This window comes from Physeter macrocephalus, chromosome 1 (genome assembly GCF_002837175.3).
Source record: "Physeter macrocephalus isolate SW-GA chromosome 1, ASM283717v5, whole genome shotgun sequence".
NCBI lineage: Eukaryota > Metazoa > Chordata > Mammalia > Artiodactyla > Physeteridae > Physeter > Physeter macrocephalus.
The window spans coordinates 47,256,075-47,266,975 of NC_041214.2; the positions used below are offsets into that span (position 1 = coordinate 47,256,075).

Consider the following 10,901-nt stretch of genomic DNA (forward strand, 5'->3'; position numbering starts at 1 on the left):
GAACTTTGAGTCAAGTGGACTAGAAAGACATTTAAAAATATACTCAGGGCTTCCCTGGTGGCGCAGTGGTTGAGAGTCCGCCTGCCGATGCAGGGGACGCGGGTTCGTGCCCCGGTCCGGGAAGATCCCACATGCCGCGGAGCGGCTGGGCCCGTGAGCCGTGGCCGCTGAGCCTGCGCGTCCGGAGCCTGTGCTCCGCAACGGGAGAGGCCGCAACAGTGAGAGGCCCGCGTACCGCGAAAAACAAAAACAAAAACAAAAACAAACAGATAAATAGATAGATACAAAGAGAGATAGATACATAGATAGACATTTAGACAGGTAGGCAAAGAAAAACAGAAGGTGGCATAAAGAAGGAAGATGGTTGAAGCCACTTAGTTTAGCCGGGGCGGCCAGGGAAGGCTTCTCTGAGAGGGACATTTCAGCTAAGTGCTGAGGGATAGGTAGGAGACCGCAAGGTGAAGGGACGTGGGGAAAGCACTGAGGCAGAAGAAAAGAGTTTCCACCATGAGTCGTGGAAGGCTCATGGATTCTTGGATGAGATTTTATACCCTTTTTTGTGTGTTTTAGAAACTGTGTTGCACTGTCATTCACTTGGTCTGTCTGCAGTCTATGAATCGTTTATTTTCACCTTCAAAAGCAATAAGTAAATCTTCTGTGGATACATTTCTTCTTCAATCATTCTTGGAGCAATTGAAACAGTATCTAAATAGTCAATTCCCTCCTTCCCCATTGGTTTTGTACCGATTTCCATTTTGTGTGATTTTCTTCTCAAGACAGGCCAACTTCATATATTTTTTAAATACACGTTTATTTTGGTTAAAACCCGAAAGAAACGGTATTCAAAGGAAAAGCGTTTCTTTCGAATTTTGTAATTGCTCTTCGCCATGCGATTTTGGCCGATTGGAGGAAGAATGTTTACTCTCAATTAAGTTCTGAAATAAGTAAGGGAAGAGTCACAGAATGTTTATGTCATCGTGGTGTGCGCATGTTTTTTTACATGTACATACATGTTTGCTTTTGTGTGTAAGTTCCATGACAGCAGGGTTTTCAAGTTTTGTGTTTTGTTTTCTGAAGTATCCCAAGCACCTAACATAGGACCAAACCATAGAAAATGCTTAGTAAATATTTAATGAATATACGGTTTCAAATCCTGCTCCATTTTTTTTTCAAAAAGGAATAATGGCTATTATTTAATGAGCATCTATTATGTGCCTGACACCTTCTAAGCTCCACTTATTATACACAACAACCCTCTTAGAGAGATAGTAGTATTATTCCCATTTTACAGATGAGGAAACTGAGACTTGTAAGAAATTAAGCAAATTACCTAAGATAATTTGCTTAACCTCTAAGCTATAAGAAAGGGTTTTATAATATATGGCAGTGGCCAGTGGGAAGAAATGTTAAGGAAAGACTATCACAGGCATAGTAGAATATATATATAACATATGCTATGAGAAACCAAGAGTGAATCAGGGTAAAGCAACAGGTAAGGCAGAAGGAAATGGCAAGAGAATCCACCAGAATGTGTCCTGAAAAAGAAGAGAACACTCAAATCATTGTGCAATATATAAAATCCTTTATCCTGAAGCCCCATCAAAGTTTCCCAGTTTTTTTTCTTTTATCATATTGCTGGATTTGAACAAAAAATAATTTAGAAGAACATCTGCTTTAAATTATCGTCCTGTTTTAAATGCTGTGCTCTATAAGCAGGATAAAAAGCAAAGGAAGGATAGGATATACTTTCACAAGTTCAAGACCATCTTTAACCATCAGCTTATGCACTATTAGAAAAGGGAAGAACAAATTTCCTGTTGTATGGTGATGCCATATCCTGATTTTATAGCATCTTAAAGTTAGGAATAACAAATCAGATGATTTGTAGGAACTAATGAACAAGTTTTCATGATTCAATGTCATGGAAAGGTTCACACACTTGTGTTTCTTAATGAGCTATGGAACCCAAAGGAACAAACGTTTCCTTTCTTCTGATATCCTAGATTGAGTTCCTCTTTCAGGGTTGCTACATTCTCACCTTTGAAAAGGATCGTGATCCAGTATGTAAAGTTCAGACTCTCTCAATAGTTTTCCTTTGCCTTTATATTTAAAAAAGATTCCGGGCCACGTTTCTTCAATCTCAGCACTCTCGATGTTCTGGGCTGGGTAAGCCTTCGTTGTGGTTTGCACTCACTGCAGGGAGCTGGGTAGCATCCTTGGCCTCTACCCACGAGATGCCAGCAGCGCATCCATCCACCTCATGCTTCCCTCCCCTGCCCCCTCCCCAGGATGTGACAATCAACACTGTCTCCAGACTTTGCCAAATGTCCCCTAGGGAGCAAACTCATCCCCAGTTGAGAACCATTCTTCTACCGTATTGTCAGAAAATTTGAACTTTGCTGCCGAAATGATTTTCTAGATTAAGAAACTGCTTACTGGCATGTTTCAGCACCTGATAGAGAACAGAGAAAATGTGCAGTTTATTAATAACATATTATTTAATCCATTTCTATCCTAAAACCATTTAGTTGACTCAGAAACTTCATGTCTTCCTCAAAATAGAGGAAAAGAAAAAAAAAATCAGCAAACAGATTTTTAAAAATCTGTTTAAATAACAGACTTCTCACAAACTGTCCAATAGACAGAAATGAATGTACCAAGAAGTGAGATGATTTTACAAGTGTTGCTGCAAATTTTAAAAAAGCACATTCACTAATTATGAATCACCTGCAGCTCTTTTGTTTGACAATCAGTCCCTAAAAATGTAGCAAAAGAAATTAATAACCTAGGAAATACACAGCACCCCAGAATGGATCTAAATATCTTGTAGTCTCACCTCATTCCCTTTTATAGATGTCTCAATACAAAAACTGTATATTCAAATTCATCATTCTATACTTTCTCTTTCCTTTCTCACATGCTACCTCATTACTCAGTGGAAACATTACAACATAAAACAATTCATCTTTTCAGAATACATCAGCAGATAAATAACCTACTCAAGTTGAAAGGACTCTACAGGGAAGGCTCTTTTTCTCAGGTTGTGGATTAGAGAAAGTGATGCATACTCACTGCTACTGCCAACATCATGAAATCATGAGAGCCAAAAGGACGTGGTTTACCCAGTGAAGGTTGGCTGCCCAATGAGGATAAATGAGCAGGGAGTTGTCAATATGCCTACATGACCCATGGCTAGTCAGCGAAATGCTTACCTCAGAAATAAAATCCCAAGTCAGTGAAATACTTACAGGTCATTAGGAATGATAAATGAAAAACCTGTCAGACTGTAACCTAGCCTTGACTGAAGATACTCACTGATTAAGGGACAAAAGTGCCCATCAGACAGTCTATCAAGTAAAGCTGATGTACAGTTAAGAAGGTCCTCACTACTAGGGTGCCACCCAGAGAAAGCAGATGTGGAACAAAGTAGTGAAGCAAAATGAGAATGATTTATTTAGGTTTCCTCTGAACTCTTTTCTTTCTTTTTTTAAAAAAAATTTTATTGGCGTATAGTTGATTTACAATATTGTGTTAGTTTCAGGTGTACAGCAAAGTGAATCAGTTATACATATACATATATATCCATTCTTCTTCAGATTCTTTTCCCATATAGGTTATTACGGAGTATGGAGTAGAGTTCCCTGTGCTATACAGTAGGTCCTTGTTAGTTACCTATTTTCTGAACTCTTTTCTAATTAAAACATTTTCCCATCTGTCATTAGGAGTTATCTCCTTGGCAATAGCAAATGAGAGATTGGGGATTGCATGCAGGGTATGTATACATATACGGATACAGGACAGTTGGCTTAACACTGAGCTTGTAACTGAATTTAATTGAACAACAAATATTTTCAAGCAGAATATAGAGCATTACGCTATTTCACATTCTGTTCATTTGCAGCAACCTTTTCAGAAGTCACCTTTGAATAAAAGGAACACAATTTGCTCTGAAATGTGAATGATCCCTGAAAACAAGGTTGAGTCTTCTCATGGTGACATAGGACAGCTCTGGAGGCCAAAGTTTGGATAATTTCATTCCTCTAGAACATACACTTAACAGAAAACACCCTCTGAGACCCTAAAGCAAAACCCCACAAATGGTCACTTATGTTCTTCATTGATCGGCTTACTCTCCTTGCATTTACATTTCTTATCAAGTCTCGTTACTGGTTTCACATACCTCTGTAGAGTGGAAGGAACAATCTAAGAACAGGTTGAAGAGAGAAAACATACGTGAAAGGGTAAAATCTGGGTGGGCAGCAAGGAGTGTGTTACTGGGAAGTAGAGTTCATTTGCTGTCATCCTGTCAACAAAGACCAAAAACTCTAAGGCAGTCACCTACCTATGTTGGATATTAGGCCACAGTTACCATAAGAAGTGATCCCAACTATCAGAGAACCACAGACTTCTGGATTGGGGGGTGGGGGGACTCATAGTCTACCCTCCCCTCCCCTGCCAGACTTTCAAACCCTTTATTTTTCCTGTCAAATGGTTTTCTTACTTATGTTTTAACCCCCATGGGAATGGTAATATGTTATATTCTGACTCAGAATTTTTCAATCAAACTGAGAAAGAGTAAGACAAGGCTAAGGATAGAATTGGCTGGTACTCTTCCAGAAACATCTACTCAAGACGACACCTTCTATGTCAAAATACATTGATATTGGCTGGTATTCCTGGTAGTCCAATTTCTATATTTGCGTCCCTTCTCCAATTTGCCAATCTAGAAATCATAACAAGAAAATAAGGTTAGCCTGAGATACTTACTCTTAGGGAACTCATGCTGACTGGTAGGTATCACCACTATCTCTTTTAGGGATCTAGAACTGTTCCTTCAGGTTCATTTTACATTCATAAGTCAAAGGCCACAGTTTCTCATCCTTTCTGAAATCCAGATGAACTACTTGATGATTTTAATTGTATATGAGGGCCCTTGCTCACAGACATAAGAATAAAAATGATACTTTAAAAACTTTCATCAAAAATGGATAGAAATAAGAAAGTATCTCATGTGAGGGTCAGCTTCATTTATGTGGAAAATTAACTTGCCAGGGATTCTTCATTTCCTAATCATGCCAGTTATAGGAAGTAATTCTGTAGATCAGTGGTTTTCAAAGTGTGGTTTTCAGACCTGTTAGAAATGTAGAATCTTGGGTCCCACCCAAGACCTTGTTACTAAATCAGAGTCTCTGGGGGTGCAGCCCAGCAATCCGTGTTTAACAAGCCCTCCAGTTGATTCCGGTGTGCACTGAAGTTTGAGAACCACTGCTATAGAAAGGAAAATATATAGAATTGGGATGATAATGCTCAGCCTTCCAGTGCTCCTAACTTAATGATAATGGTGATGATCATATTGATAATAAGAGTTTTTTTGTTTTGTTTTGTTTTGTTTTTGTGGTACGCGGGCCTCTCACTGTTGTGGCCTCTCCAGTTGCGGAGCACAGGCTCCGGACGCGCAGGCTCAGCGGTCATGGCTCACGGGCCCAGCCGCTCCGCAGCATGTGGGATCCTCCCGGACCGGGGCACGAACCCGTGTACCCTGCATCGACAGGCAGATTCTCAACCACTGCGCCACCAGGGAAGCCCGATAATAAGAGTTTTAATGGATAATTTTTTGTGAACACTTTCTGTGCCCTGAAGCCTTGTGCTATGTATTTTATGCACTATCTCATTAAATTCTCCCCAAAGCCCAATGAAGTACTGTTATCCCATTTTATAGATGAGAGAATGAAGTCAAGAAAAAACTAAGCAGTTTGCTCCAGGGTAGCCATTAAGTTGTAGAGCTGGTCTAACAGCCCATGCCCGGTTGATCACACACACACACACACACACACACACACACACTAAACAAAAATTCTCACTCTTCATTACCATGCCATGATGCCTTCCAGACTTAAGAAAAAAGAAATCTCCCACCTTCAGGTCCCTCAAGCCTCTCTGCCTCTTTACTTCCACTTCTTAAATTGCCTCTGTCCTGAGGACCACATCAGGAAAATCCTTCTTGGCCAACATTTTCAGCAGCCAACGCCCACCCAACCCTTCAGCTTTGTCCTAGCCTTCCTTACCAAGATCCAAGGGAAGTCTAGAGACATAATACCCTGGTTGTCCTTGTCCTCTTAAGTGAACCTGCGTCCTTGATCCCTTCTTTATGTGCAAAATGGGCCACGATCATAATTATAAACTACAGTTGCAAAGCTGGAAGAGACTCCTGCCGGATGCCACCTACACCTTTGCTACCAGGTGTGATACACAGGCCAGCAGCAGGTCGTTCTGGAAACCTGTTGGAAGTGCAGGATCTTAGCTCCCATCCCCATCCCCTCAGAGCTGCTGAACCAAAATCTACGTTTTAAACAATATCCTCAGGTGATTCTATGCACAGCGAAATTTGAGAAGCACTAGTTTATCTAGCCCTACCCCCTTATTTTACCTGAGGAAACTGAGACCCAAGGAAATTGAATGACCTAGGCAAGGTAACAAATCTAGTTAAACTGGAACTGATCCAGTTAAACTGGAATATGCTGTTCTCCATATCCCTGCAGCCTTCAACTGTATGCCATGAAAACATTGCTGCCGCTGCCACTGTGATTATTGAGAGCTTCCTAGGTTCTTAACTTGTGCTCATCCCTTTACATGGATTATCTCATTTACCACATCCTGTGAATTCAGTACTATTATTACCTCCATTTTTTTCTGATTGGGAACCAGAAACCTAGAGAGGTTTCAGTACTTGCCCCAAATCATGCAACTTCCAAGTAGCAAATCAGAGATTAGAATTTACATAGTCTGACTTTGAAATCAGGATTGTAGCTACCAGATGTATACTGCACGTATCTCTTTATCTTTTCCTATGAGTCTAAAAGCTTCTTCCTAGCTATCATCCAACTATCCATCTATCATCATCTATCTAGTTGTTTGGAGATTGGAGAGTGCATAAGATGAAGTCATTCTACTTGATGTCTCTTTTCCTTTCATTGATCTCAGTGACAGTGTTACCAAGGCTGTTGCTCCAGAATCATACCCCTGCCCCTCCCTCACATAGAAACCAATTACTCTTATCTAAGTTTCAGGAGGAAGCTGCTAAGAGAAAAAAACAAGAACTGGTTAGAACCTACTAGGCCCAAGATGGTAGAGCATTTGACTTCCAGTGGACCTTGAGCCTCATTATAATACATTAGCTAAATGACACACCCACCAGCGCCATGACAGTTGCCAGATGCCATGACAACAGCCGGAAAAGTCCTTACAAGGACTGGAAAGGAGAGTTGCATCAGTTCCGAGTCCAAACCACACCCCTGTTCTCGGATAACTCATGAATATTCCTCTCGCTCTTTCCAATTCCCTCCCTTTTACCCCGACTCTCCTATAGATTTGGTGCCTCCGCCGGAATTGTGTTGAGAAGTTGATTTGTGAACTAGGTTCCCACTTCTCCATTCTTTGGCCATTGAATAAAGCTTGTGCCGTTCCAGTCTCAGCACGGGTTACCTTACTGGCTGTGCGAATCCCATCAGAAAAAGAACCTCTCTGGCTGAGGCAAGGGGTCTCGGGCTGGGCTAGGACCCCGGCGCAGTCCAGTGGACCAATTCGGTAACACTAGCAGTACAGGTGGTTAGAAAAGAAAGCGAAAGGTCCCTTACCATTGATGCACCTTCCGGGCTGTGCAGCTCAGTTGTCCTACCCCTCAGGTCTTGGTCCCCATCACCTCTCCCATCACCCCAGGAGCCCCGGCTTAGCAGTCATTGCACTTAGGGATTGTGACACCCCTGACGACTGCAGTGGAGGAATAAGAAGGCTGTCCATCTCCCTCCTCTGGAGCACTCAAATGTTGAAGAAAACAAAGTTTAAGAACAGTTATTACTGAGCCATACCTTAGATAAACTAATTGCTTTTGTGTGGTTTTCTTGAAAACCCAGCATGTAAAAGGTTGTTTCCCGTAGAAACCTCTGCATTCCAATCATCTTAACATCTGAAATGTAACCCAAGAGTAAACTGGAAACAGCCTTTATTATGTTCCAATATAATTAACCGTTCCACTTCTCCATAGCACCTTTTAAAAAGTGTTTGAATGTTTCAGAATAAAATTTTTCTGGCAATAAGCCAATGCATTCTCCTCATCCCATGTACACGTATATTTGGTAAGCAAAAATAATATGAGAAAGCAGGGTTTTACAGAAATATCTAAATTAGAATGAGTTTTAAAAATTTAAATTTGAGTTAGCCATTAAGTATTATTAAAATATCATGTCACTTACACAAAAGCACATTTTTACACAACTTTTCAGAATCTGGCTATTTTATACAGTGAGATGAACTAGGGTCACTGTGAATCTAGACAGTAAACAGATACTTTAGAAATCGTGGCTATATGAATCATAAGTAATACAATTGCACAGATCTGTAATATCCCCAAAGGAAAATAGGCCAGAATTTTATTTATATCTGGAAACAAACTGAGTCTGTTTATCGGTGCTCTCCATAAAGAATATTACCTATGCATTCATGCATAATGCACATGTGTGTGCACACACACACACTCACACACACAGTATTTGATTCCAAATATCTTCTATTAGGCTTCAAGATCCTCAAGGTAAGAGGCCTGCCTAATTCATGTTTTAATTTCTCTTATGAAAGTATCATGGGTTTTTTGCCTTAATAAATGTTTCCTGAGCTGACTACCACACCTTAACTACATATATCTGGAATTTCTGTTGTGAACTTTATTTAATAGGGAATGGAAAAGATTTGTGGTTTTCTTGTGGGACTGTAATTTTCAATCTCCTGGTTTTTGTGATTTTTTTTTTAAAGCTGGTCATAATGCTATATAGTTCTCTGATGTTATTTCTTTGGTACAAAAAAAGCAAAATGAATGCATTGTGATTGAGCCATGGAGGCTGGTTGCTTGCATATGTAATAGGGGCTCTAAATTACCGCATAAACACAGCTGCAGTTTCTCAGTCTGGAGCTTTGAGAAGCATGCCGACTGGTGAGTGAGGGTATTTGGAGCTCTAAATTTAAGAGCATTATTATGAGCTGCAATAGACAATCATCCCGCCTTATTTAAATCTCTGGGTAACTGTAAAACTGGAGTAGGTCTTACTTAAATATTCAGGTTTCTCATCCATGCCCAAATCTGAACCAGCAAATTTAGCCCATATCTTAAAAGCTGACAAATTGTACTTTATGGTATATCATTGTCTACTGCATTTATGAACTTATCAAAAGGGTAACAGTTTCAAAACAATCTATATTTAAATTAATTGTATATATTTAATTAATTTATATCAGAAAAACTGATATAAACCATGCTTTCTTACAGGGAAAATAACCCCATGCAGGAAAATTGATGAAAATATTTACATCTCTATTTATTGCATTACATATACATACATATAAACACACACACATCTGTATTAAAAGCCTTCTGCCTGAATTTTAGGTTGAAAAGCAATGAGGAAATGTAAATTTTAAAATATATTTTCCGTTGGGCTTCCCTGGTGGCGCAGTGATTGAGAGTCCGCCTGCCGATGCAGGGGACACGGGTTCCTGCCCCGGTCCGGGAGGATCCCACGTGCCGCGGAGCGGCTGGGCCCGTGAGCCATGGCCGCTGAGCCTGCGCGTCCGAAGCCTGTGCTCCGCAACGGGAGAGGCCACAACAGTGAGAGGCCCGCATACCTCAAAAAATATATATATATTTTAAAAATATATATATATTTTTAAAATATATATATATTTTTAAAATATATGTTTTTTAAATATATATATGTTTTTTAAATATATATTTAAAATATATATATATTTAAAAATATATATGTTTTTTAAATATATATGTTTTTTAAATATATATATTTAAATATATATATTTTTTTAAATATATATATATTTTTTTAAAAATATATATATTTTTCCATTAATTTTCAAATCACCCTTATTTGAGGAGAAAAGATACTTCTAAAGAATAGGTGCCTTGTTTGCTAAATCGGGTATTTAAATAAATTTAACAGGAAATATGTCTCATAATTTAAACAGTGCTTTCATAAAATTTATACTTTCAATGCCTTCTTTTTAATATTCCTCAAGAGGTTTTTAACAGAATTAACCACTAATTTAATCGCAGGAAATCAAATCAGGAAAGTTTTGCATACTAAATGAAATGGGAAATATCATTGTGCTCTAATACTAACTCAATTAATTCAATAGAAAATTGGAATTAGAGTCAAAGTTATCGTTTGGCCATTCTTCTATGGCTAGCTAGATTTATGAAGAGTCTAGACACCAAGGTCAGGGCTAGATTAACTGCATTATAAATTATCTACTTTGTGGTGTATCCTTGGCCAATTATAAATCCAAATACTTTTTCCTGTGGGCAACCAATACTTTAATGGATTATCTCCTTCTACGATCACTTCAGGAAATTCAGCCTAAACACTACAGTTAACCAGTGTTACATTGAACAATAAACACTATTAGAACAAACAGACCAAAAAAAAAAGAATAGGCTACCTGTCCCTTCACCCACTCTCTGAGGTCAGATGGCCTTGGCGGTGATCGTAATGCTGAATATTTCCTGATTTTCTACTCACCATTAAAAATGTTTGTAATTAAAAATTATTTGTAATTGAAGAAGTGTTTGTTTTGCATGTTTTTTTAAAAGAAGTCATATTTATTCCTAACATTTTTCAGACCACATGGTTAATTCAAACAACCATAAAACGTTTACATTTTTCCACTGTTCTAATTTTTTTTTTTTTTTTTTGCAGTACGCGGGCCTCTCACTGTGTGGCCTCTCCTGTTGCGGAGCACAGGGTCCAGACACGCAGGCTCAGCGGCCATGGCTCACGGACCCAGCCGCTCCGCGGCATGTGGGATCCTCCCAGCCTGGCGCGCGAACCCGGTGCCCGTGT

General features: G+C 39.3%; 1 long non-coding RNA gene across 5 annotated transcripts in view; it reads right to left on the minus strand.

The window, feature by feature from the left end:
- Positions 1–355: 355 nt before the first annotated feature.
- Positions 356–10,901, minus strand: part of LOC114486393 (uncharacterized) — a 14,179-nt gene continuing 3,633 nt past the window's right edge. For 3 of the 5 annotated variants that reach the window (XR_003680040.2, XR_003680035.2, XR_003680038.2), the window contains exon 3: positions 3,509–4,723. This is a non-coding gene — a long non-coding RNA (uncharacterized lncRNA). Of the gene's footprint in view, positions 1,536–2,038; positions 2,453–3,508; positions 4,724–10,901 lie in introns of those variants that run through there. The other 2 variants (XR_003680037.2, XR_003680041.2) reach the window with 2 other exon arrangements.